Here is a 27020-nt window from a genome sequence, read left to right as displayed (position 1 = left end):
GAGTGTCCTTGCAATATACTAGGTCTTGTATCCAGTGCTTGACTTGTGGCAGGGTCTTGCTGCCCCAGGTGAGTGAGACTCTACGTTTTGCCACAAGTAGGGCTATTGCGCAGAACTTACATTTTAATGCCCGGACCCCGGGTATCAGTCCCAACAAGCATGATTTTATAGTACATTCTATAGGTACCTCAACCATCTCTCCCAGTTTCCGCACCACTGTTTCCCAGTATTCTGCCACCCCCGAGCAGTGCCAGGCGAGATGTATAAAGTCTGCTGCCTCTGCCCCACACCTTTGACACTTAGCGTCTGGACGGAGTCCAAACCTGTACAGGCGTGCTGGTGTATGGTATGTTTGATGTAAGTATTTGATGTGAATCATACGTAAATTCCCATTGGGAGTCAGTAACTTTGTGATCGTGCCCGCTGTATGCCACTCATCATCCGTTAGGGGGACATCTAAGCAATCATTCCTTTTTTGTATTGCTTTATGTGGCAGTGCCCCAATTTCAGTTTGTAACTCTACATAGAGCCTGGAGACTAGATGAGCAGGTTTGGGGGACGTGAGGAGTTGCTGTAATGTCATGAGTGGTTGTGGTTCTTCAGGGTATGACAGGTATAAGGCTTTCATTGCTCTCTGAAGACGATAATATGTGAATTTAAACAATAACGTTTGGTTCTGTACATACGTGATATTATCCAGTGTCTTAAAGTTCCCTTCATGGAACAGGTCACCCTTGCTATCTATCCCCGCTCGTTTAAGGAGGTCCATTCCTACAGGTTCATGTGTAACAGTGATGTGCGGGTGATAGTGGAGTGGCAGTTTCGGGGCATATATAGGAGTTTTCTTTGTTTTGTGCGCTATGATCCTCCAAGCTTCATTAGTGGTGTCTATCGTATTTATATCCTGTTTATGTAATGGGGGGCGTTTGTGCGGTAAGATGGCATCTAACGGTATCGGTGAGGCATCTCCTTCTTCAATTGCCACATGCGCAAGAAACGGGACTCTATGATACCAATAATGAGCGTATTGGGCTTTTGCGCACAGATAATACAGAAAGAAATCGGGGACTTTAAATCCGCCCTTATCATATGGCAGTGTCAATGAGTGCAAGTCAATTCGAGCCGTTTTGCCTGCCCATATCAATTTCAGTGTCACTGAGGTTAGTCGCCGGAACGCTGTCATGGGTAGCTTGATTGGGATGTTATTAAAAAGGTACAGTAGCTTTGGCAGGAGCACCATTTTTACTATTGCCAGTCTGTCTGCTAGTGATAGCGGCATTTGTATCCATCTTTCTATTTTCTCTTCCAAGGCCGAGACCACCCTACCATAGTTCGTGCGGATGACCACTTCTGGGTCCCTGTGGAACCAAACCCCTAGATATCGCACTGGTTCCGTTTGCCATCCTAATGGATAATCTGTGGTGAATTGTTGTGTGGTGTCCGTTAACGGTAAAATGATTGATTTTGCCCAGTTGATTCTAAGGCCAGATTGACGTCCAAATTTGACATATTCTCGCAACAACGGGTTGAGGTTAGGTGGACGGGTCTCGGACATACAACACCATGTCATCTGCATACATTGAAATATGTAGGGGACGTTGGGGAAACTGCAATGCTGAGTAGTGATGTTTTTGTCGTATTTTGCAGGCTAGTGGTTCCAAGGCTATGGCAAATAGGAGTGGTGACAGAGGGCCCCCCTGTCTGGTGCCCCTTTCTATGGGTATTGTCTCTGAGACGTATTTATTGATCCGTATGCGAGCAGTGGGTTTCGTGTACAGTAACTTTACCCATTGGAGAAATAGTGGAGGAAACCCCATCCTAATTAAAATCGTGTGCAAATAGGTCCACGCTATTGTGTCAAAAGCTTTAGCAGCATCTAACAATACCGCGGCCGCCTTAGTAGTAGGGGACAGGTAGTCGGATAGAGCAAAGAGTGACCTGGTGTTGTGTGCAGTGGAGCGTGTTGGAATAAACCCTGACTGATCAGGTAGTATCAGTCTGGTCATTAGATGTTGCAACCTACTTGCTAGTAATTTAGATAATATTTTGGTGTCCACATTTATAAGCGATAAGGGCCGATAGGGTTCACAAAGTTCAGGGTCTTTGTCCGGTTTAAGTAGTTGTAAAATCATAGCTTCCCTCAGTGTTTGTGGTAGTATCTGTTTCTCGTGCGCATCTCCAAGCATCCTAACTATATGGGGCGCCAGCAAGTCCACATAAGCCTTGTAAAAGTCCCCAGTGAACCCGTCAGGGCCAGGTGCTTTCCCATTAGGCAGTGACTGGATGATTTCTGTGATCTCTTCGACCATTATGGGCAAAGAGAGGAAGGCTCTGTGATCGTCTGATAGCCAGGCGAGTGCAATGTCATTGCAGTACTGCACAAGTTCCTCGGCTGTAGCTGTATCTTCTTTTGCGTATAGTGTGCCAATTGTGTTCATGAATGCCGTCATTATACCCTGAGTGTCGTGTGTCAATGTGCCTCCAATGCCTCTAACTGCCGATATCACCAGAGGTGGTTTTGACGTGCATATCTTGTGCGCCAGCGCTGCCCCTGGTCTGCCCCCCTCCCCATAATTTCGAGCTACCTGTTGTTTGTATATGTAGCGGAGTTCTTCCTCTGCTTGTGTCTGATATTCCGATACAAGTGTACGTATTTCTCCCAATAGAGTGGGGTCACTTGTTTGACTATAGTTCAGTTCCAGGACTCTTATTTGTTTCTCTCGTTGAACTAGTTGCTGCCGTAGGTCTTTTAGGATGCCCGCATTCGTATAGATACAGATTCCCCTAATATTGGCCTTAAATGCTTCCCATAACAGCCCAGGGTCATCCACAGAGTCAGCATTTATCTCGAAGTATTCTATGATAGCTTTCCTAATCTTTTCTGTATAGAGAGGATCTTGCAATGCTTTCCCATTAAATCTCCAGCTAAATGGCGGAGGTATGTAGTGTGGTAATTTGAGGGTCAGAACTACAGGGTTGTGGTCTGATAGTGTGCGACTTAAGTGAGATACATCCTCTGTCCACAATGAGATGTCAGGGGAACCTATCCAATAATCTATTCTAGACCAGCTGTTATGTGCTGCTGTGGTGTGCGTGGCTTCTAGTTGCGTCGGGTGAGTCAATCTCCAGAGATCTGTCAACTGCTTCTCAATCATTAAATCTCGCAGTTTCTGCAATGCGCGTTTGTGTGTTTCAATCGAGTGTGGCGATCTGTCCATAGCGGCATTTAGCGCAGTGTTAAAATCACCACCCCATATTAATAGAACATCCGGGAGTTCATCTATTTTCGCCACAGCTTCAGAAAAAACTCCGGATCATCTACATTTGGTGCGTAGATATTAAGTAGCGACACCTTCCGCCCTCTAAGAATTCCCGATACTGCAATATATCTCCCCTCATTATCAGGGTGCACTTGTTCAACTTTAAAGTTGACCCCTTTGCGTATCAGGATAAGAACCCCTCTTGAGTATGAAGAATATGTCGCCCCGTGTACCGATTCTGCCCATTTTGTCCCGATGCGATGGGAGGAATGTGGGTCTAAGTGTGTTTCCTGAAGGAAAGCTATGTCGATTTGTAGCCTTGTGAAGTATGCCAGGATTTGCCGTATTTTCTTCGGGTTGTTTAGCCCTCGTACATTGCAGGTTATGAGCCGTAACGTCCCGGCTGTGAGCTTGTCAGTCATGATTCGTCTTTCACTGAATACTAGCCGTGTGAAGGTGTGTTGCCCAGTCTGAATGCCCCTCAGACAACTTCCATTTAGTCGGTATTGTGATGTTGCATACCCATTTCAGTACGGCAGTGCCTCTCAAATGCAGTGTAAACAAACAAATACTCTTGCATCTACCCCTCTTCCCCCCTCCCACTTTAGCATCCCAATCATGCCAAAGACATACCCCATTTAGAACAAACAACTCAACGTAACAATAGGTGGGGAACCTAGGACACACGACTCCATCCAGCATAGTGGATGTGGCCAGGTTCACTATATTATAGCAAGTGCAGTATAATCCTTGCTGCTTCCTCACAAGTACACAACCGTAAAGCATAGAATCTCAATATAGTGACCTCTCTATCGTATATAACATTGAGAATAATAATAATAATAATAATAATAATAATATTCCACATTTGTAAAGCGCACAATCACCCGTTAGGGTCTCTAGGCGCTGGGGGCCGTCGGGAAGATTAAGAAAGCTATTGCCCAGAGTCACATGGTGCTGGACTAATCTGCCGCCGGTGCCAGGGATCGAACCGTGATCCCCAGCTTCCGGAGTCAGTCGCCCTGGCCGCAGCGCCACACCTCTTCAGCTGGGAACAGTCAGGCAATAATTGGAGCAGGAACTCATTTCGCCAACACTGGTCTATATAGTAGATCTGACACATTCTCTGACTCAGGGGCAATTGTCTGCAAGTCTGCTATGTAAGCGGCTTTTGAGTCAAAGTAAGGAATGTACATACTCACAACGCCGCTATTGTCTGTTTGCAGGTGCACATATGCTCTCACCATGTTTCCACTAAACCATCAGCGACCTCTTCAACATGTGCTTACTAAACATGGCAAACATGCGCCCCTGCCGGCTGAATTCTCCAGCATCGTGTGGCGCTCAGGCGTCCCAACAAGAGCAGGTGTAGCAGGCTCCCACTTATGAAAAGTAACAGATATAATGCTGTTCCTCATTACAGTACAAGTACACGTGGGGTATCCTGAACAAGCGTAGCGCGGTCGGCAGGTCACCAACCATTTACATGGCACCATGTACTCAATCCGAGTCTTGTTGATGTTCGGTGCGGCGCTGGTCACATCGTTTCTTTCCCAGTTGCTTAATGAATTCCTGCGCTTCCTTTGGTGTCTGACAGATGACTTGTTTGCCGCCATTGGAGATCTTCAATCTGGCCGGGTACAACATCGCATAATCAATGTTCAATTCTCTCAGCTTTTGTTTCACAGTTGCGAATTCCTTCTGGGCAATCTGAACATTCATCGTGAAATCCGGGAAGAAGTCTAGCTTGTTGCCTTGGTGTTCGATTCTCCCCTTCTCTCTCGCCAGTCTGAGAACTACATCCCTGTCTCTGTCATTCAGGAGACGTGCAATTACAGGCCGCGGAGGTGCACCGGGTTTGGGTTTTGGAGCTAGGGACCTGTGTGCTCTTTCGACGATGAAGACGGAGGAGAGGTTTTCGGCTCCGAAGATTGTTCGGATCAAGTCTTCGATATAGGTCTCCATTTTGCCGGTGTTGGTCGATTCCGGAAGGCCCGCTATTCGGACGTTATTGCGTCTGGATCGCGCTTCTAAATCTTCTGACTTGTTTTTGATAACCCCCAGGAGCCTGTCCATCTCGGAGCACTTCTGTGTGGTGGTACGCAATTCATCCTCTACTGCTGAAAGGCGGGTTTCGGCTTCTTCTATATGCTCTCCGTGTTTATCCAACTTCGCCGCCATACTGTCCACTCTTTGCGTTATCACATCTAGTTTTTCGTGCACATCTTGCAGGCTTTTCTGGATAGCTTTTAGAACCTGTTCCATGCCATTGGGCTGCCCTGTTTCACTGTCTAGTTCAGTGTCCGATTGTGAGTGCGCACCTTTCGCGTTTCTTTTTGGGTAGGGAAGGTCAGTGTGGCTTGCAGCCTGTCTGGTTTACCCATGGTGATGGTCTGGTTTGGTCACTGAGGCCTGGTGTAGGGGCACTGATGATTCCCCTCGGCTCAGATGCCAGACCGAGGTAACGACGGAAAGTGCGTGGCTTCTTTGCCCTGAGCGAGCGCCAGGCGAGGTGAGGCTGTTCCCCCCTACATTTATGGGAGAGGTTTGAAAATTAAGATATGAGACTACTTCACAACTGGTAGGTCTACATAATCTTTACTGTTTATCACGCTAAGTGTTGCAGTAGTGTACATCATAGGTCCTGATGAAAGCCCGTGGGGGCTGAAACATGTTGACCAATTAATATCCATGATGAATAGTAATTTTCTACATACTATTTTCACTCTGTTTTTAAACATGCCGTTTTGATGGTCGCACCCAATAAAGTTTCTTTAGACATCAAAACAGGTATTTTTATACCACCACTATATTTGTTTATACTTTTTACACCTTTTTTGAGCACTGCAACTTGCCCCTTCAGCCTAAAAACTCTCATCTTTTGGTTGATGGTCTGACTTATCGATCCGATACTAGCAATCCTCAAGAAACCTCCTGAGGAAGTGTCTAGCGGACACCATCTTTCCACAAAAACCCAGATGATGAAGTTCCGCCAATGTGTGAGCTGATGGGTATCTTTATCTTTTTCTTTATCTTTTACCTTTCATTTCTCTCTCCTATGTAACCTCCCAGATAACCTCTTGGTATGTGCAAGTTCGGATACCACAAATAGGTACTGATCATAGTGGCAACTACATAAGACCCTTGATATCTTCCGTGTGTTAATATATTGTTTAGTTGGGGGACAAGATACAAGTAGGTCTATAAACACTGATTCCCCTTGGACCCTTGTTCATATTTTGTTTTTGATATGCACTGATGATTAGCCCAGGCACTGTTGGTGTGGCAGGCACTTTGTCTCTTCGCGCATCACCTCTCCAGCTAGTGAGTTGTGCAGTCTCGTAATGGAAGCTTAATTGAGGCGGGGACACCGGCGATCTGTTTGCACGGTATTGATGTGTGTGCGTTGCAGCTTGGTATCTCTTCGAGCCTGTTTCGAGGCAAGGGTCGCTGCACCTGGATAGGCTCAGGATTGTGGAATTTAACTTGAGATTAGCCCAGCGTCAGATCCTTCAGCCCACTGTACCAGCAGGGGTGGCTCTGTGTTGAGTTGATACCGGCTCTAGGACGTGCTTGGGTCCTTCCGAATCTGTGCTCGCTGCTCGCCCACCACTGCGTGTTTATGCCAGCGTTCCCTTCCAGTTCCGTTTTCCCTTTCGTTTTGTTTTGAACTGGAGCATTAATATTGTGTTCGTTATAGTAGTAGGTGATCGTCTCTGCAGTTTACGAAGCTATCCCTCGTTGCTGGACATGTGCCTGTTCGCGCCATTTCCATAATTGCTTAATCGTCATTTTTGCCTTCCCCGGGGTCTGCCAGTATGCAAGCTGCTGGTGTCGGAGCGTCCGTTTTGGGGCAGGGATGTTCACGCGCTTCGCAAACACTCACCATGTGTATCTGCTGGCTGCATCGGAGCTCCGTTCATACCCAGGGTGCCGCCATCTTGTCTCGAGCGTTATTATTACTGCACCTCATCTTAATTTGCAAATTACCGGTTTAATCCCACAGCCACGGGCATTTTGATCCAGTTTTCCGTGTCGCACACTGTTCCGACGCCTGTTGGAACCCTTGGTTATATTTTAGGCACTCGCTAACCGCTGTTATTTGCCATTTGTTCGACCTGGCCGGCCAAGCTGTCTTACAGGGCAGCCATTCCGCTGTGCGCCCTTTAGTGGCCCCCTTTACTAGTAAGTAGTTAATTTCCTTTACAGTGCAAATCTATCTGGGAATCACATGCTGGTCAAAAAGGGATTCCCCCTAATTGGCTGTGGGTGTACTGCTGTAGTAAAACTGTCTTTGAATGAAACATGTTTTATTGTTACAATTTCAAAAGTAGTGCCTTCTTCTAACTCACCATGTAAACTTTTCTTGCAAATTATATAAATATAGAAGTCCCAAAAACAAAATGGATCTTGAAAATGGATGTGTGGGACCACTGCACCATCTCTCTAAAATTGCTCAGCTGTGTTGTAACAACCATGCTTCCCCATGATCCATCTGTACACAACACCTGGTCCAAAACATGCTGCTTAAAACTAAGCTGGACATTTAAACCCAAGTTGATGATCCATTAGAAACAACTCTATTTACCTGTACAATCTACCATCAGATGCCTGAACTTCCCCAAGAATTTGAACAGATTCTAGAACTTAAGTTAGATATGCATATTTATACTATGATAATTTTTTGTCAATTGTTATTTGTGGATAAACGTGCCCGTCTGTCTCGTGCAGAGGCCAAATCTTTTTAATCATTTGTCCCCCGTGGCCTTCTTATCGGTTTTTCATGCAACACAACATCTATGCTAGTTAAGTTCAATATGTATCATCTGGATCTTTCACAATACAAGCAGTTCTAGGTCACACAATGTATTTAGGAATGCAACCATAGTGCTCCTCTGTAGGTAGAAACACACAATAATGATTTACTTCTGAAAGGAGTGGGCCTTAGGAGGTTTTTGGAATTATCAATACAGAAAAAGAGAGCAAACAGAACAAGGCAGTTGTTTCTTCAGCTGGGGGTACAGGTATGAAAAGGAATATCATAGTTATTATTATTTCTTGGTCCTGTACGGAGTGCAGTATTTACTCACAAGAAGTCTCTTGGTTCTATGGTGAGGAAAAGATGGATTTTTTATGATTCACAGGTTAAAAAAGCAGGCCTTAAAAGTGGAATTTATGTATGATCAAGAGAATGTTCTGAGCCCAGTAGAGTACCTAAGCTGATTTATACTTCTTTGGATTTCAGCTCTTGCCTCAGGCTCTTTCTGACCAAAACCAATAGCTTCAGCTGGACCTTACCCACCAGCTATCTGAACTTAAAAGAACTTTGTCGGATACTGCCTTCAGACTTGCCCTGATGAAGGATTTCAACTTCCATTAAAAAAAAGACGAAAAACGTAAAAACTTTGACAATACGACCCGCTTGTGCATTCAAATTCTGCTCCATCACAGTCAACCTGAAATTTAACCAAGATCCTAGTGATTGGAGCCTTAATTTTTCTGGGCACATTTTGCCTCAACGATTTTAAAATTCATATATCTGGTCCCCCTTATTGGTTTTAGTCATTTTGGTGTTACTGTTTCTTATTACCTTTTTCTTAATTTTTAGAAATTGGTTGTGGGATTTTGAACTGTGTTGTGTTTGGACTTTTGACTGTTTGAGTGCTGCTAAATAGAAAACACATTTTCCTAAGTTAAGCCTGTTTGGTCTGTGCCATAAATACGAGGGAATGAACCCAGGTTGAAATTATTGAACCTGTGTGTTTCGTAATCCAGTCAGCTGGGACATTGAAGGGATGTGGCATCAGTGAATCTTCTACACATTGGGTTGGCTGGAGCCCATGTTGAGGATTCCTGGCATTACGGAGGACACCCTCTGTCTGCCATGGCTATCCCTTTGCCAAAGGGGGAATTGATGTTTGGGACATGTCCTCTTTCCTTTGACTGGGACTGGCACAAATAGTTGAAATGTGCACACTGATGCTAGAACCCACAGAGATGTTGCTGGTGACTTCAGAGATGGGGCAGCTAAGTAAGAGATCCAAGTGCTTTGGAGGAAAGTACCTGAGGCCCGAGTTTGAGGGGCTAGAACCTCCTCCTCCCTACCAAAGACCAGTATAACTGACCAAAGAGAATCTAATGCAGGACTGAAGCCTCCAGATGTCTACCCTACATAAATCCTGGAATAAACTACATTGGGGCACTAATCCTCTTTTGCTATGGACCCTTCTTCACATTGCCTGCTGACATGGTGAAAGATAAACCTCACAACACAGCCCAAACAAAAATGGATAAATATGCCAAATCAATAGAGGGAGGAGATTCTGAATCTCAAGATGGCGCGCATGTGAGGAAGGAGGTCACCACCATGAGCTACACTGGTGCTATACAACAGGTGATCAAGGACACAAGGACTGCTGTGGAGGGCAAGATGGAGGAAATCTGGACCAATGTAAACCTACTGCCCCAGGTTCTTCGGAACACAGTTGAAAGAGTGCGCAAGGCAAACACCCGATTGGCAGAAGAGGAGGGCTAAACTCATACTATGCGAAGAAACCTTGACTCAGTACACAGCTGTTTAAAAGCTGCAAAAATGTAAGATTAGTTGGCTTCCCAAAGAGGGTGGAGAGCACAAATCCTGCGTTTGCGTGGTTCTGCTCTTGGGTTCCCAGAACAGCCTCTTCCAGAGCTTTAGTTTTAAGCTAGCTCATCAAGCCTTACTGCAGAAATCACCTTTGCCCTACCCCGACCCACCATAGCCTGCCTGCTTAGTCAGGGGGAAGGGGTTGCAATTTAAAGAGCAGCAATGGCAGGTGGCACAGTACTAAATAAAACACCAAGATAATGCAGCTTCCAGACTACAGGCATGCAGTGGGGCAACGTCACAGCTCTTGTTAAACATTTAAACAATAGACCTCTCCTATGCCCTGATGTTCCTGGCCAGGATTCAAATTTAAAGGCAAATCTTTGTCCTCTGACTCACCAGAGAAAGTATGGGAGTGGGTCGAGGAAAGAAAAGTACTATGACACCCAGAATAATAAGCCACCCGCCTGACAACATCACAAGGTCCATAATGACCCTTTAAGGCCCAGAGACAAATCTCGTAGGCATGCCCGAACTCAGAGGTCCATCTCACTACAGTATTCCTGAAGACAAAGCTGGTTATTTTCCTGATAATGATCCAATAGAGTTGTCTGAAACTGGACCTTGCTCGTCCAAGTTAATGGACGTAGGGATCTTCCCAATACATTGAGAGCCACGAGGATGGCACCCTATTATTACACAGAATATAAACATTCACAATTTTGCAACCTACTCCAGCAACTCAACCTGAACATTGATTTGGAGTCCCTTGTAAACCCTAACATTCCTCAGCTATCTTGGCTATTGCAGAGGAGAGTGACAGGATCTTCTATCCCCCTCCTCTTTTATTCTATAAGGTGCTTGACTAGTTTTGTTGTAACTTTAATTATTTGGCTATAGTTATACTTTGGGGCGACAGCAGCTTCATGGGCATTGGGGTGGGGAGAGTTTGGGCAGTTGAGTTTAGTTTGTTTAAATGTTGTTTTATGTGTTTGTTTCCAGTTGCTCTGTTAGCAACCCTGAAGGATAGCACGCATTCCAAGCAATTGACACAAGGGTTACTGGTGACATACAAGCAAGTCCACTGATGCTCTGCTTACTCTGGGGAGGAGGGCGGGTCCCATGCTCTTTCTCACTGTCGAACCCATGCTCCCTCTACCAGCTTTATGGTGAAACTATTCAAGCATAACTTTCAGACATAATACACAGTTCAATAAATATGGTTTGTTACGCTTAACTCCTGGTTCACAACTTAAAAAGCACCAAAGGTTTACAGCACCATGATGTCTTGGAATGAGAATGGCTTACTTGTCAAAATCAAACCGAGGAGGTCCTCCTTCATTAAACAAAAACGTGTGTCTGATGTTCCCATGTTGAAGGAGATGTACCTTATGGTGACACAATGCAATTTCCTAAGCCAATCTGAATCCACCAGAGTGGTCCATGCTGGTTTCACTAGGGGCTCCTGAGGAATCGCAATATAATTAAATTCCTCTCTGCCAAGCTCCTTGAAGACCCCCTTGGTACAACAGTGGTGGGTGTAGATTTAACTTGGTTATTTACCAAGTAAAGGACACCCACACAAGCTTCATCCCGCAGTTTGGTAGATACTTGACACTAATAGCACAAGCACACCATACAATTCATGTAGTTCTGCAGCGCCCATTGCTCACAGTCCATAATACACTATATGTGTGCCAGCTAGTGAGACTGCAATTTTAGGTGGTTGTATTCTCCCTAGAAGGCTTTCAGATCACTCCCTCATCAAGATTACGCTCTGAAAGCACATGGGTGGTTACCATAGAATGTAGAGGTCGAATGTCTGGCAGCTACAAGATCGAGAGACCTGCTCCGGGGGGCATTGTAGAGTTCTATGAGGTCAATTTGGAATCAGTCTGTGTATGAGGGACTTTGTGGAAGGCCTTCAAGAGAGTCAAATTCACGTCTTACTACAGAGACAGAGAGAGGGAAAGGGAACAAGAGACTTTAGACCTCGAGGAACTCTTTTGCAGTCTAGGGTCCCAGTAGGTCAAAGACCCAACAATGCTATAAAGCAATCAGTGCTGACAGCTAAGGAAGCTCTCCACACCAGCTGGTTAGACATCCACAGATACTCCTGGCTCCTTTCACAACATAGAATATACAAATGGGGGAACAAAGTGTAAAAAAACTATTTTGGAAGGCTAAATAAAAAAGATAATGATACAAGAATTATACACTAGTCCAAGACCTGGTATTGCCACGACTGGTTTACTGCAACTCCTTATATCTGGGTACCCCTAAGACTACCACAAGGAGATTGCAGGTGGTACAGACTTCTCCACAATGTTCCTAGGAAACAATCGTCCAAGCCAGCACTAAGGGCTCTGCACTGGTTACCGATCACAGAACGAATAAAGTTCAAATCCCTCTGCATAGCGCACAAAACTCTGAGGGGTACAGTCCAAAATTCCTACAAAATTTGATGTCCTTTGACTTACTATCTCGAAACTTGAGATCCTTCAATCTTTATCAAGCCAGGGTCCCCAAGATCAAGAGGGCAAGAGCGGGCGGCCGCCTGTTCTCAGTTAATGCCTCAGTTCTCTGGAATATGCTCCCAACCCAGCTCCGCTCCTTGAACAAGCACCTCGAATTCAGGAAGAAGCAAAAAACTTGGCTCTTCATGAACTTGCAGTGAGTTTCCTGTTTTCTGATGGAGGTTGACGCAGATCGCTGGGATGCCTACGGGTAGCCATGCGCTATATTAAGAACGCATTAATGACAATAATAATAATAATAATACCGGTGGTCTGGGACGCTAGAGGACAACCAGTCCTGCAAGCTGCCTAGAATAGACAAACCTTTGTTATGCATTACAAAGAGAATTATGCACATCAGACAAGCTCTCCCCCAGGTAGAGTTAGAGTGCTCCATTATTTCAGATCTTCCAATGCAGGCAATGTTGACTCCTGACGCTCTCTCTTTGCATCAGGGCACTGGCAGATAGCCTCCGCTGCTGCCGTGAGGTGAAGGGCTGCCCAACTCCAATTTTGGCCGTGAGGGGAATGGCCTGAAGCCTAAAAACTACAATTCCCAGAGGCCCCTGTCCACCTGTAACGAGGACAACGCGCCAGGAGGCGCTATTTAAACACAGCTGCCCTCCCGTGGCGCGGGATGCTCTCTCGACATCTGGGCACTGACAGGCAGCCTCTGAGGTGAACGGTTGCCCAACTCCAGCTTTGGCCGTGAGGGTAACGGCCTGACGCCTAAAAACTCCAATTCCCAGTGACAAGGACAATGCACGCGGGTGGGCCCGTCTGCGCCCTTCAGTGGCCAGAAGAGGCTGGGAGGGCCACCTCCCTTGGCTCTGCCAAAGAAACAAGCCTACTAAAGACCCAGGTAAGGTGACCTTCTGTATTGTTTCCATCTCTCTGCACCTCCCCTAATTATAAACTAAGATAAAAATGGGTAAAAGGAAACTATTGCAACTGGCGAAAAGCCATAGCGTAAAAAATACCCGATTACAAAATACTTAAAATCAGCAGTGGGCATAATAGATAGCGAGATAGTGCTTGTGGAAGAGAAACTAGCTGCTAGCAAAACTGCACTAGATGCAGCACTTAAGGAGGTGATAGCAGAAACCCAAATAAATACCACCTCCAAGCAGGCTGTAGTGATTAAACCCACCATAGTGCCCACAGTGATAGAAACAGAGCTGCTGGTGAATAGAGATCTGAACACGGACAGAGTTACGAACCTAGAAAATCAATGTGTCCTGACATCTACTCTGGAGATCTCAGTGCTATCCAATGATATAGACTTAATCTCACCACCAGCAAAAAAGGCAAAACAACTCACAAAACCGAAAGGGAAGAACGGACTTAAAGAAAGTACGGACGTAAGGCCAAAAACAAAACCGAATGCCGTAAAAGGGGACAAATCATCCGGGCCTAAAAAAGGAGGAAATAATACAAGAGATAAAGCACAAGAAAAACCAAATTTGGATCTTTTATTTAAAAATCTGCATATCAAGATGGAAAGTATTGAACTGCTCTTGATGACCGAGATAAAACAGGTTCAGAAGGACGTGAGTACTATAAAGGACCTGGTTATGGATCTAGTTCCTTTAAAAAACAAGTGCAACACCATTGTGAGTAGTAACCCGCTGTCCAAGCAAACAGAAACCTGTGACACCCAAATAATCGCCGGCACAATTGTACTAACTGTGGTCTACCCTAAATCATTTACAAAAGATAGTAATATTCTGCCAGCTACAAAGGAGCAAAGGCCCCCTACAGAATTAATGCGCTTAGATACAGAAATGGTCCCAGAAAAACAACATATACGAGAGGGCCTACACAATGCGTAACATCCCAGAAAATACATTGTATCTTCCTCCTGAGGCAACCCTATATGTTATTGTTCTTAAAAATTTAAATAGTTTGGAAAATAAAAACTGTGAAACATATGACTCTCTTAAAAATAGAGAGACACACTGGTTCGCTGCCAAAACATATGTTGGTATTAATACTTTGCAACGTAACATAATAATGTTGAGGAAAGTGAATTGGGTGGGTAGCTCCAGAAAAGACTGTCCAGGTGATTGTATTGTAGTAAACTTCCGTAGCAGGGAATTGGTAGGGGAATTGTTGGTGGTCCTGTTGAACAGCCCGATACCTCTAAATCATAACAAGAATGACCATAAAATGGCTGTTCCGCTAGGTTTCTTTTATAGACCTAGACTTAGAAACCCAGATCCCTCTGAGGTGTATAAAGATGTACCAACTGTCTCAACTTACAACAGATATGAAACCCATGAGAGGTTGTAGTGATATAGATTGACTCGGTGAGAATGTGGGCAGTCTTTCTAAGAGAAATATGGATTATATCCCTATTTATTTATTTGCGGGTTTGTATCGCGCTCGAATCGACTCCCGGAGGAGTATCTCTGACACTCAGGCTGGGGAGTGCTATGCACAGAGTCATAGGGAGGCAAAGAGCGAACCTGCAGATAATACATGGCACTCGACAATAATTAGCCCCACTGAAGATGTGGAAGAAGAAGTTGTAGGTATTTCAAGTTGTGAGTCCCTTAACATAATGTCACTGAATGTGGCAGGAATCAAAAATAAGTGGCTTTCAAGTTATATGCACGAATGCAACCCCATCTAGAATGGGGAGACCAAAAGGTGGTCTAGCAACTTTAATCGCCCTTACTTCACCCCTGATTTTAAAGAAAGTCTATAATAAGTCACAGTATTATCAATTGATTTATTTATATTTTGACGGGAAACAGTCTATAGTTTTAATTAATTTTTATAATAACATTTTCGATGGTACTAGATCAAGAATTATTAAGGCATTAGAAAAAGACCTGGACCATTTTCTAAATGAACTCGGAGGGGAATATTTACTGATATGGGCTGGTGATTTTAATATTGAAACTTGTGATATTGTATCAGGTGTACAATGTGGACTCTATGATTGTTTTGGGGAAAGTTTTCAGCACTTTAAGCTCAATACTTATGGGGAAGCAATTAATGATCTTTCCCATATGTATAATTTAATGGTTCTAGATTCGGAAAACCCAGATGGAGAAACATCTTTATGTACTTATGTGGGGGCAAGATCAGCTTCATGTATTGACCACTTTATTGTATCAGTTAGAGGCGTGGGTTCGATAAAAAAATGTGTAATTTGGCCAATCTTGCTTAGTGACCACTATCCACTTACCCTCACATTAAGGTTTTGCCTGACTCAGAACCTCAGTGTTTTGTGTCTATTTATATACCGTATATAGGTTTCCCGATGTATGCCCTCATATCGGCACAATTCACATTGCCCTTATTCAGGCATAGAAATCCTACCCTTATTTAGGCATTATCCATGCTAACCAAATACAGGCATGGCCACCTACATCCGCCCATCCACATCACAACAAGCTCAGGGAAAACCAGATTCTTAAGCCTTTAGGACTTCCCCTTGCTTGGATAATTGATTTCTCCAAGAACTCATTTATTAAGCATGAACATCTATTCCTTAGGGGTTAATTCATGACGTTCCTCTGCCCGACTTTTATGTCAATACTGGCATTCCTAAACACCTTCAAGGTATAAATATACCTTCACTTGCCATGGCAAACCATGGTACGGTTCGACTGCATACATGCACGGCGTAGCTACGCGGCTCGACACGGCAAGTTCGGAAGGAATTCGAGTCCCCGTCTGATGCACTGACCAGGCGCTGTCATCCTCCTTGCAGAGAATCCAGCTCCAGTGTTTCTGTCTCCCCTTGTGGGGTGTTAGAGATCGAGACCCGGAAAGAGATTCCAACCTCTCTCATTCCAAGGTATGGAGCAGGCTAGAACCTAGAGGGACTCTTGCCAACTCTTGGCAAAACTAAACTATAGCTAGCTATACTTTAGAAAACAGTACCTACTTCTTACCTCGTACTATACTTAGGTTAGGTACACTGGGCGTAGAACTATTTAGAAGCACAAAATGAGTACTTACATTTTAACCTGTGTTATTTATGTATGTATTTTTATGAATATATGTCATAGCTACAAACCATGCTATTGCAGTATTATTTTATCTTACTGCTAACACTGTACATATTATACTTCGCATTCTGTCTTACGATTGTAGCAGCTCATATCTCTTGCACGAGAAATAAGACTGTTCAATAAACCCTTTTTATTAAAACACCCGTCTATCTATTTCTGTGTAAACTCTGTAGAAACGAAGCATACACGATTGACTGAGTGAAACTGTTATCTATTTTTTCCATGATTCTGAGACTGTTCCGATTCAAAAGAGAAACAAAGTCGTCATGTTTATGCGGTTGTCAGAAACTAATCCCTTCTTGTTTATTCGAGAAGTTTCTAGTGATCTCTGAATTAGCTGGCACACACAAGTAATTAAGTTTAATGTACTCGATAGAGACATATTGACCTCAGTCCTATGTCAAAACTATAGTGTATATTATTCCAATGCGCAGAGCCTATCAGGGATATAGGAACTACTCTACATGTCGCCCAACGATTTGGTAATGCACTTATTTAACGCTAGATACTGAAGTAACTCAGTTGTGCTTTTCTCAGAGACCCTCTGCTCATAATACTCCATAAGACGTCTGGAGTGGGTAGGGATAATATCCGCCATAGCTGAGTAGGACAAAAATCCTATGCATTAGCTGTTTGGTTTGTTCAACGTTGAAGGATACAGTGTTCCAAAATATTGTGCACCTTATCTTTGTTCCCTTGAAAATTGCTCAGCAACTTTCATTAAACAATGTCTAATAACGGGACTGACACCGAAACCGGTGGAGCTGTACCCGACCATGTCGCAGCTGCTTTCGATTATACAGGTTTTAATGAAACCAATGAGAATGCTATAATCATTCCTCTTAATTTAAGGAGAGCCATCACTCTAAATCTTATAAGACATGGCCTAACACCAAGAGGTGATAAAGCAGTCTTTGTAATAGACGCACATGAATCTCACAAGACAGAGGTATTCTACTCATGGATAACATTCCCTGAATCACATCCAGTAACTAAAATGTTTCACTTCTACAAAGAAGATGATCCACCAGAGGAATAGATTCCTTTCGAGGATATTGAAATTCCACTCACATACCAGGAGCATGAGCTCTGGTTTAAAGGCACCCTAAAATATTTAAATCACATTACCAGGCTTGGTCCACTAGGTAGACCAGGAGTGACATGGCCGGTTTTAGCCGGCTATACACCTGATCCTGACATTGAAGCAATGCCGGACAATCGATTACTTAATAACATACACAAATTAATAGAATTATACAGTTAAAATACAACTGTCCAAAAGTCCTGAAAAGGCCTATACTAAAAACAATCCTACCTCTTCTAAAAATAAGTGGGAAAATAACAAACAACATTCCAAAGAGAAACGTTCCCATTCCCGAGGTAGGGCTCCTCAAAAGGAGCCCTCTAAAGGAGGTATAAACTCAGGAATAGGATAATTTGAGAAAACCTGATAGGTATCAAGATACCGATACACGTTCCTCTCGTACCTTTCAGATATCGTCACAGACATCCGAAAGAAGAGGACGGCCAGATCAAAAAGAAGAATGCGTGAAGTCCAAAGACGATCAACATGTTCAGAAAAACAAAACAAAACCTCAATTCTCCAAGAAGAAGGTAGCAGGTCTGAAGATCAGACATGCTGAGGATTCTGAGAACACAACTCAAGAACGGAGTATGGGCTCAGACAATGCTGGACAGTGCAGCAGAAGTTACAATAGCTTGCCAGAACCTGAAGGGACTTCTGGAGACAGTGGACTTGAATGAAGACATTCACACTGAGACTGCAGACACCAGGGTTACTTCTGCACATAGGTTATATGAAATAACATTCTGGATGGAGGGAGACATACCAAGAAAAGTGAAAGCACTCTTTTGGGAGCGACTTTCAAAGGGTTATGATATACTTCTAGCAGAACAGGACTGGCCACCAGGATTTGTCAGGGAAAGCCCACATGGCGAAGACATCATTATGACAGCCTTCTCCAACCATGTTCCAGTACATTTAAAATATACTTATGCCAGGAAATGGGCAGTTGCCCAAGCCCCAGCATTATAAAAAAATCATGTAGGAAGGGATGAGTACTCACACCACCACCAGATCTATTAAAAAAATCAAACAACTGCACACAGGCAGTATCCAAGTAAGCAAGAAGCTAAAAAACAGGTGAGAGAGATTTTAGATCAACTTGAATACCAAGGGGTGATTGAAACATGCACCTCATCAATGAACAATCCTTTGTTTCCTGTTTCCAAACCAGACAATACATATCGTCTAGTTTTGGATTACAGACACCTAAACTGTTCTTGTAAAACATGTGCAGTGCAAAATGCACAGCGTACAGCATTAATGAATAACATTGTGCGTAAAAAATATAAAACCACATTAGATATTTCTAACGGTTTCTTTTGTCAAAACATTGCACCTGAAAGTAGGTATTTGACAGCTTTCTCAATAATGGGGACCCGAGGTCAATTTTGTCGACTCCCACAGGGATTCAAGAATAGCCTGGGGTTATTCTCAGCAAGGTTAACAGAGTTACTACAAATTTATGATGACGAGGCATTGTCATATGTCAATGATATCTATCTGACAGATGCTGACCTGAACAGGCACTTGAACAGGGTGAACACCATTATACTGGGATTCGCCTCTGAGGGTTATAAATTCAATTTAAAAAAATCAAGAATTGCCCATCTTAACTTTGTTTTCCTAGGATATGAACTATCAAGTGAAGGCAAAAGCCTGGCAGCTAACTTTTTAGAAAAGTGTGCGCTGCTTCAACCTCTAAAAACAATGAAAAAATTAGTTGACTCTAAGTTTCCTGAATTTTGGAAGAACATACATTCTAAACTACGCAGAAAGGGTTAAACCTCTCTACGAATTAATCAATCCTCATTTTAAAATCACACATTGGACACAGGAACACACAGATATCCTGCGTTCACTTCAAGCTGACATGTTAGCAACAAAACACTTACAAACACGCGTAAACGTACGCAACTTAGTGATCCGAATCCTTCCGGGTCAATGTGGATTCACCTACTTAACTTTTAACGAAGGTGAAAAAGTACCAATTGCATACAAATCACATTTGTATACACAAGCAGAAATGAAATTTACATCAACAGAAAAAATTCTGGCAGCAGTTCAAACCTCTGTAGCAAAAGAAAGAGCCCTAGCCCAGAGGAAACGCATTATGGTCGTGACACCTGTACCAGCTTTAGAGGCAGTTACAAAAGCGAGCATTCAGAATGCAAAAGCTTTACATCCAAGATGGATACAATGGGTTAATTCACTTGCTGCAACTGATGTTGAATATAATTTTGATCCTTATTTGAAAACACAAGCATTCCTGCAATACGAACACAAATGTCACTGCCTACTGAGATTCTCCCTCTTGATCAGTATAAATTTATAATTTATACAGATGGATCTGCACAACCCTCTACGGTGGTAAACAAGCTTATAGTGCAGCATGCGCGATCGTTAAAGGTCGTATCCGTGATGGCAAATTGCGACCAATGGTCACAAAAACACAATTTCTAGGAGATTGTACAGCTCAGCGAGCTGAACTACAAGCATTCATAATGGCACTTAAAAATACGGATCGCAAATTCCCCACACTTATAGTGTGCGATTCTTTTTACTGTATTTACAGAATTGGCTTCAAAGTGGTTTCAAAGATGCAAAAGGTGGCACAATCAAGCATAAAACACTTTGGGAACAAGTAGTTCTGTTGCGAGACGGACTACAAAACAATCATGTGATACACACGCTGAGTCATCAACATGATGGCGTTCACGTTGAAGGGAATTCATTGGCTGATGAAGCCGCGAAGGGGGCTGTGCAAACGGCTTCCATAGCTGCAATCACTCATTCAAAAACGAAAATAGACAGTAAATTAATAATGGCTGCCAATGCTTCAAGCAAAGGCAGCAGTACAGCGTTACCTCAAACAATGTTCCGTTTGCTTGAATCCCTGGAGTGGGGGATAGGCTAATTCCAAACATGGAACATAGATTAGGACTAATTCTAGCAGCACATGAAGGGTACGCCTCTGCTCATGCAGGTGTTTCCGCCATAGTATTGTTATTAAAACAAAGGTACTGGTGGCCAGGCATTAGGAAACAGACCAGAAATTATGTTTTGGACTGTGAAATATGCCAAAAGATGAAAGTCTTAACTTTGAAACGTCCTGCCCAGACGCCCCTGTTTTTTCATCATGTACTGCAAGAGACTCCAACTGACACTTCTATACTAGAGCCGAAAAGGGTATTCAAACCTAAAAGTACTTTCATATCCCCTATTTTGCATAAAGCTCTTGACTTATTTGAATTATTGATCAAGAAAGACTTAACATTGATACATCAAAAACAGTATAAGCGGACCAATCTGTCTAAAACGGAATTAGCACCTTTACACAAGCTGCCATGAATGAGAAAATGACGTCCCAACCTGCTGATAAGGGTGGAGCATTAGTTGTCATGAATACTACACATTATGAAACCAAAGTTGATCAGCATGTATGGGACACTGACACCTATATACCTCTAGAATCAGATCCCACATCCGTTTTTCTGGTCACCCTACTACAAATTTTAACTAAAGTTAAAGATTTTGAATGGATCGATGAGAATACCTTCAGATTTTTGAGATCGGATTACCCAAAAAGACCGCATATTTATATGCTCCCTAAAATGCACAAAGATCCCCTTGAGCCCCCATTCCACCCGATTGTGGCCGGATGTGGGTCCATGCATGAACGTGTAGGCAAATTTGTAGAGCACCATTTGCAACCTCTTGTGCAGAGCTGGATCACGTATGTTCAAGACACAACAGACTGTCTTAATAAACTACAGAAAGTCATGATGCCCCCTGACACAGAAGTATGGCAAGGGACCATTAATGTATCATCACTGTATACATCGATTCTACATGGAGAAGGCATAGAGGCAGTGGAGTGGATTTTGCTGAAGCATGACTATGAAGAAACACTTACTATCTTCCTGTTGGAATTACTGCAATTCAGTCTTTATCACAGTTACTTTTCTTGGAAACAGCAGTTTTACCTACAAAAGACGGGTACCTCCATAGGTTTTACTGGGGCACCTACGTATGCTAAAATTTGTATGGCCAAGTTTGAAGGCATACTCATTCTGCACAACAAGACATGGGCAGATCATTTGATTATGTACCTCAGGTACATAGACGACATTTTGATACTATGGAAAGGGACACGACAACAATTAGAACGTGCGTTACTCGAACTAAATAACTGCCATCCCCAAATAAAATTTGCACACTGCATAAACTCTACTACCATACCATAGTTTTCATTCACTTACTCTTAAGAATCATTTGCCACTGTCACAATTCATCAGGGTCAGAAGGATCAGTTCAGATGACATTCAGGGCAAAACATATTGTGGAATTATCACATCAATATTTGAGGAGAGGCTATCCATCTGAAGTTGTAGAGGTGGCAAAACACAAGCCTTTACAGTTAGATAGAGCACGACTACTGAGACAATCTGTTAAAACTCCGTCAGTCAGAGAAGTTTGTGTTTTGAAATATTCTACTGCTGCAACAGCAATAAAGCATTGCATTCACAAGCGATGGGAAATGATTGAGCAGGAACACGACTTCCAGGAAGTCTTCAAGGGTCGTTCTATTATAGCTTTTTCGATATCCAAGAACATCAAGGAACTTCTTAATAAGAAGGACCCTAGACATATAGACACTGCACAGCAGGGTATGTGGAAATGCCACCACTGCGGTCACTGTTGGAATGTGATCGTGGGTGACAAATTCGCACACCCACATACAGGGAAACAGATTAAATTGAAACATACATCTGATTGCAATAATAGCATGGTAATATATGCTATTACGTGTCCATGTGGGCTCGTATATGTTGGCCGAACTACCAGTAAAGTCAAAATTAGTATGACGAAGCATATATGCATGATTCGTACGGCCAATGTGAAGTCATGTTTAGCATTGCACTGAGGGGAGAAAAAACATACCATACCTCAATTAAGTTTCACTGTACTTGAGCAGGTGTCAATGTTGCCACATGTTGATGTAGCCAGACACCTGGCACAAAGAGAAACATTTTGGATTCGGTTTTTAAATACCATGAGTCCTTGTGGGTTGAATGCTAAAATTGAGTTTACATGCTTTTTGTGAACTAAAACTATATTTTTGTGGTGTTGTATAAGTAACTGTTATTGTTAAAAAATGACTGCAGTCATCACATTATTGTATTGAAAATGTTTGCATTGACCTATTGAGACATTTGACTTGGTTTACATCATTCAAAGCACGCATAATGGTCATAAACATGTTCGGGTCAGTTTGACCATAGTGGGCACATGGGTTTTGGTTTGGTCATACTTAGTACACTGTATATTCCAACAGACTCGCGTTAGGGTGAGCTGGGGCTTTAGAACCATGGCCATTCACTTTTTGATTCACACTTCTGGTACTTTATCTTCTATGTACATCATTATTACTTGTATGCATATTTATTTATCTATCCAGCATTTTCATATATTCATTATTGGCAGGGTACTCTCATCCCATTTGTATCAGAAATGACAGATATAGTGTTTACGTTTCATGGAGTCTTTTTTCAATGTTCGGAGGACAGGTTAGTCTGTTTTCGATATCTAACGGCCTTTGCCTTCACAGACTTGCGGAAGTGAAATCGCCGCAGGCAGAGCACTTCGGGTCATTGTACACACAGAGAGAAGTTGTTTGTTGAGAGTACCAATTATAAAGGTAGCGCGGGAGTGTACGTTTGTTTTTGAGTTTTGGTGAGGCGATAAGGCATAGTTTACATGAGGATTTTTTCTTGCAGTTTCATAGAACCGCGATATCGAGACACTAATACAGGAGGAAAGGGAGGCGATAAAGAAAGTTGAGGGAAGTAGGTCACTAAAGGGTTTTTCACGGGTACTGTTGGACAAAGAAATTGAAGGGATGTCCTCACACTGTTCTTTCACTACTTGTTGCTGTGGACACAGGTTTAGCCTGCACATCGCAGTGCTTGTACAATCGTGTTTTTGGCATCAATGTAGGTGAGTTTCACATTTTAAGGAAGGGGAGATAATTGTAGCGTGTTTTTCAGCATGCTATACCGTCACTTTTGTTTTTTAATCTTCACATATAGGGTGCTTTTGCACTGTACATTCTGCGTGTTTTTAAGCACAGAGACTGATAGATTTATGTTTAAAGGACCAGTGGTTTGGTCTGTCACTTCTTTTGAAAACGTTATTGAATCAAAATTGCATTTTATTGAGATTGTTCATTTGGACAAATGCGAATTGGCAAAACAAGTGTATTGTAAATATTTTGCAGCGTTCCCCTGATGAAGGTGTTTGCACCGAAATGCATTGGGAAATGTTTTGATGCCATTCCGATCTACTGAAAAATGAAAACGTGAAAGTGAAAATAAACAAGAAAATAGTGTTTTTGAACTGGTATAACTTTGATCTGTCTTTTCGAATAAGATTGGCTTTTGTGTATTCATTCTAAGTGCGCTTAGGTCACCTATTGTTATTTGAAGCAACTGTTTGTAGTGATCACTGAGTATACAGTGACAAAGTTTGATAACTAATGTACACGTGTTTTATTATCACCTTTAGCTTTTGAAGCTTTGTGATAACTAAATATTTTTGAAAATCATAGAGCACCTCAATGGGCATATTGCCAGGTATCCCATATCTAGTAATGGTTACATCCAGGGTCACTTACTGTATGCAAATCTTGTTTCCACAAATACAGACACTCAGGGAGTCGCCTTTATGGCCTTCACTGAACATCTCTTCTATACGAATTGATACTCTAAGCAGAATGAAAGCCATTCTTTTGGAACAAACAGTGCCACTGACCTCGTCCAAAGAAACCTATAACCTACAAGTCGTAAGGACTTCTGCCGAGATACCTGCCCTTTTGAATACAAACTGCCCTATACATTTCTAAAAAATGTTGGAACGTATCTTAAACATGTCTGATACGAGCGGTATTGTACATGTATTTAAGAATGTGTGTTCGGGACTGTTAGCACCTTTTCAAGCAGTCCTCAGAATTATTCCAAACTTTGTGCACTCTGTGTTTGGTGGACTGCCGCTCATTTTAGCACTCGTTGCAGGTATCCTGTTTTTATTCCTACTGCTATGATATGGCAAATCACTAGCGACACCCAGTTCACAGTGGAGAGAGCTCTACTGGAGATGAAGTGTCGTGAGCGCATTGTCCAAATTTTGGACTTACCTCGTCTACGAGAATTAAATACCACATGGTTTCTGTCATTCAGACTAATCTGGCAAGTTTGCATCTTACCTGTTCTATGCTGCCTGCTTTGCGGTGAAGAATGCATGCTAGACATCTGTCTAACACTCCCATCAGTCATGCCTACGGATGCCGATACTCTGCTGGACCCGGTAACGGCCCATGCTGTGTGTTGTCCCCAACGGCTACCAATCCTGATGACGGCATTCATTGCGATCTCACAGACGCAAATTGCTACTGCTGAGGTAGGAGAGGAAACAACAGGCCCTTAGGTAACATCCGATACGAACATTGCTGATGCGACCACTGCTGAAGGCGATGCTTCTCATCTATGTGCGGTTAGTCTTCTAAACGAGGTAATCCAACTTTCACCTACAACAGTAGATTACTTTTTGTCTACAGGATTAGAAGATTTCATGTTTTCTCCATCCCCATATACTGACTTTTGATCTAGCACACAGTGTACTGAGAAACTCTGAATTTGACCTTCATTTTTCAAAACAAGGACTAACTTTGGAACTTTTTTCCTATAACTATTTTTTTTTTTTTCAAAATTTGTATTTTCATTTTTGGCACAGTAATCTGCTTATAGTAGAACTATTCATAGAGAATAGAATTCTTTGAAAAACTTCCAGAGACAATATGTCACCTTGTCAACAATTTATTCATGAAATCTGACATGAAATAGTGTTGGCCCTTTTTCTTCTGTATTTACGAGCCATTTCATTATGTGTATATATGTTTATGATTCATTCATTTAGCATTCAAATGTCAACATATGCTTAGAATGAAACATTGCTTTAATATGTACAGCACCTTGCATTTATGCAGAGCAACACTTTTAAATGCATTTGTTAGAAATTTGTTTTGGACATGTTTTAGCAAATCATGCGAAACATGTTTAGGATTTAGAAATGTCGTTCATACGAAACTGGAGTGAGTGTTGTGTGTCGATTTAGATACCGTATTTAGGTTTCCCGATTTATGCCCTTATATAGGCACAATTCACATTGCCCTTATTTAGGCATAGAAATCCTACCCTTATTTAGGCATTATCCATGCTACCCAAATACTGGCATGGCCACCTACATCCGTCCATCCACGTAACGAGTTCTTGGAAAACCAGGTAAATGAAGTTCTTCTGCCCGACTTTTACGTCAATACTGGCATTCCTAAACATCTTCAAGGTATAAATATACCTTCACTTGCCATGGAAAAACCACAGTACGGTTCGGCTGCATACTTGCACGGCATAGCTATGCGGTTCGCCACGGCAAGTTTGGAAGGAATTTGAGTCCCCACCTGACGCACTGACCAGATGCTGTCATCCTCCTCGCGGAGAATCCAGTTCCAGTGTTTCTGACTCCCTTGCGGGGTGTTCGAGATCGAGACCCGGAAAGAGATTCCAACCTCTTTCATTCTAAGGCATGGAGAAGACTAGAACCTAGAGGGACTCTTGGCAACTCTTGGAAACACTCAAGTATAGCTAGCTATACTTTTAGAAAACAGCACCTACTTGTTACCTTGTACTACACTTAGGTTAGGTACACTGGGGGTAGAACTATTTAGAAGCACCAGATGAGTACTCACATTTTAGCCTGTGTTATTTATATATGTATTTATATGAATATATGTCATAGCTACAAACCATGCTATTGCAGTATTATTTTATCTTACTGCCAATGCTGTACATAATATACTTTGCATTCTGTCTTACGATGGTAGCAGCTCATATCTCTTGCCCGTCTATCTATTTCTGTGTGAACTCTGTAGAAATGAAGCATGCACGATTGACTGAGTGAAACTGTTATCCATTGTTTCCACGATTCTGACACTGTTCCGATTCTAAAGGGAAACAAAGTTGTCATGTTTATGCGGTTGTCAGAAACTAATCCCTTCTTCTTTATTCGAGAAGTTTCAAGTGACCTCTGAGTTAGCTGGCACACACAAGTAATTAAGTTTAATGTACTCGATAGAGACATACTGACCTCAGTCCTATGTCAAAACTATAGTTTATATTATTCAAATGAGCAGAGCCTTCAGGGATATAGGAACTACACTACACCAGGGGCAAGGTTTCAGATACAGACATTAAGACATAGGGAGCTAATATGGTCAGCATTAAATGGTCTGGGGTAGATCCAACAACTTTTGTGGATCAACTAAGAATAAATAAACAAAAATATATTGACAGCTGTCTGGACAGCTCCTTAACAGATCAATTAATTATAAGTGCCTTTAATAATTCATGGTTAAAGTAGGCGAGGACATAACAGTCCAAAGGAAAAAAACGACCCATGAAAATAACCCTAGATGGTTTAACCGGGAATGCTCCT

The 27020-nt window shown here is 42.6% G+C and overlaps 1 protein-coding gene across 3 annotated transcripts in view; it reads right to left on the bottom strand.

Annotated features, from left to right (window-relative positions):
* Window positions 1-27020, bottom strand: part of LOC144770405 (sacsin-like) — a 435405-nt gene that overhangs the window by 86988 nt on the left and 321397 nt on the right. The window lies entirely within an intron of this gene.

Source organism: Lissotriton helveticus, chromosome 7 (assembly GCF_964261635.1).
Source record: "Lissotriton helveticus chromosome 7, aLisHel1.1, whole genome shotgun sequence".
Taxonomy (NCBI): domain Eukaryota; kingdom Metazoa; phylum Chordata; class Amphibia; order Caudata; family Salamandridae; genus Lissotriton; species Lissotriton helveticus.
The sequence above is the reverse complement of the archived record's forward strand: the minus strand, read 5'-3'. Positions and strand labels throughout refer to the sequence as shown.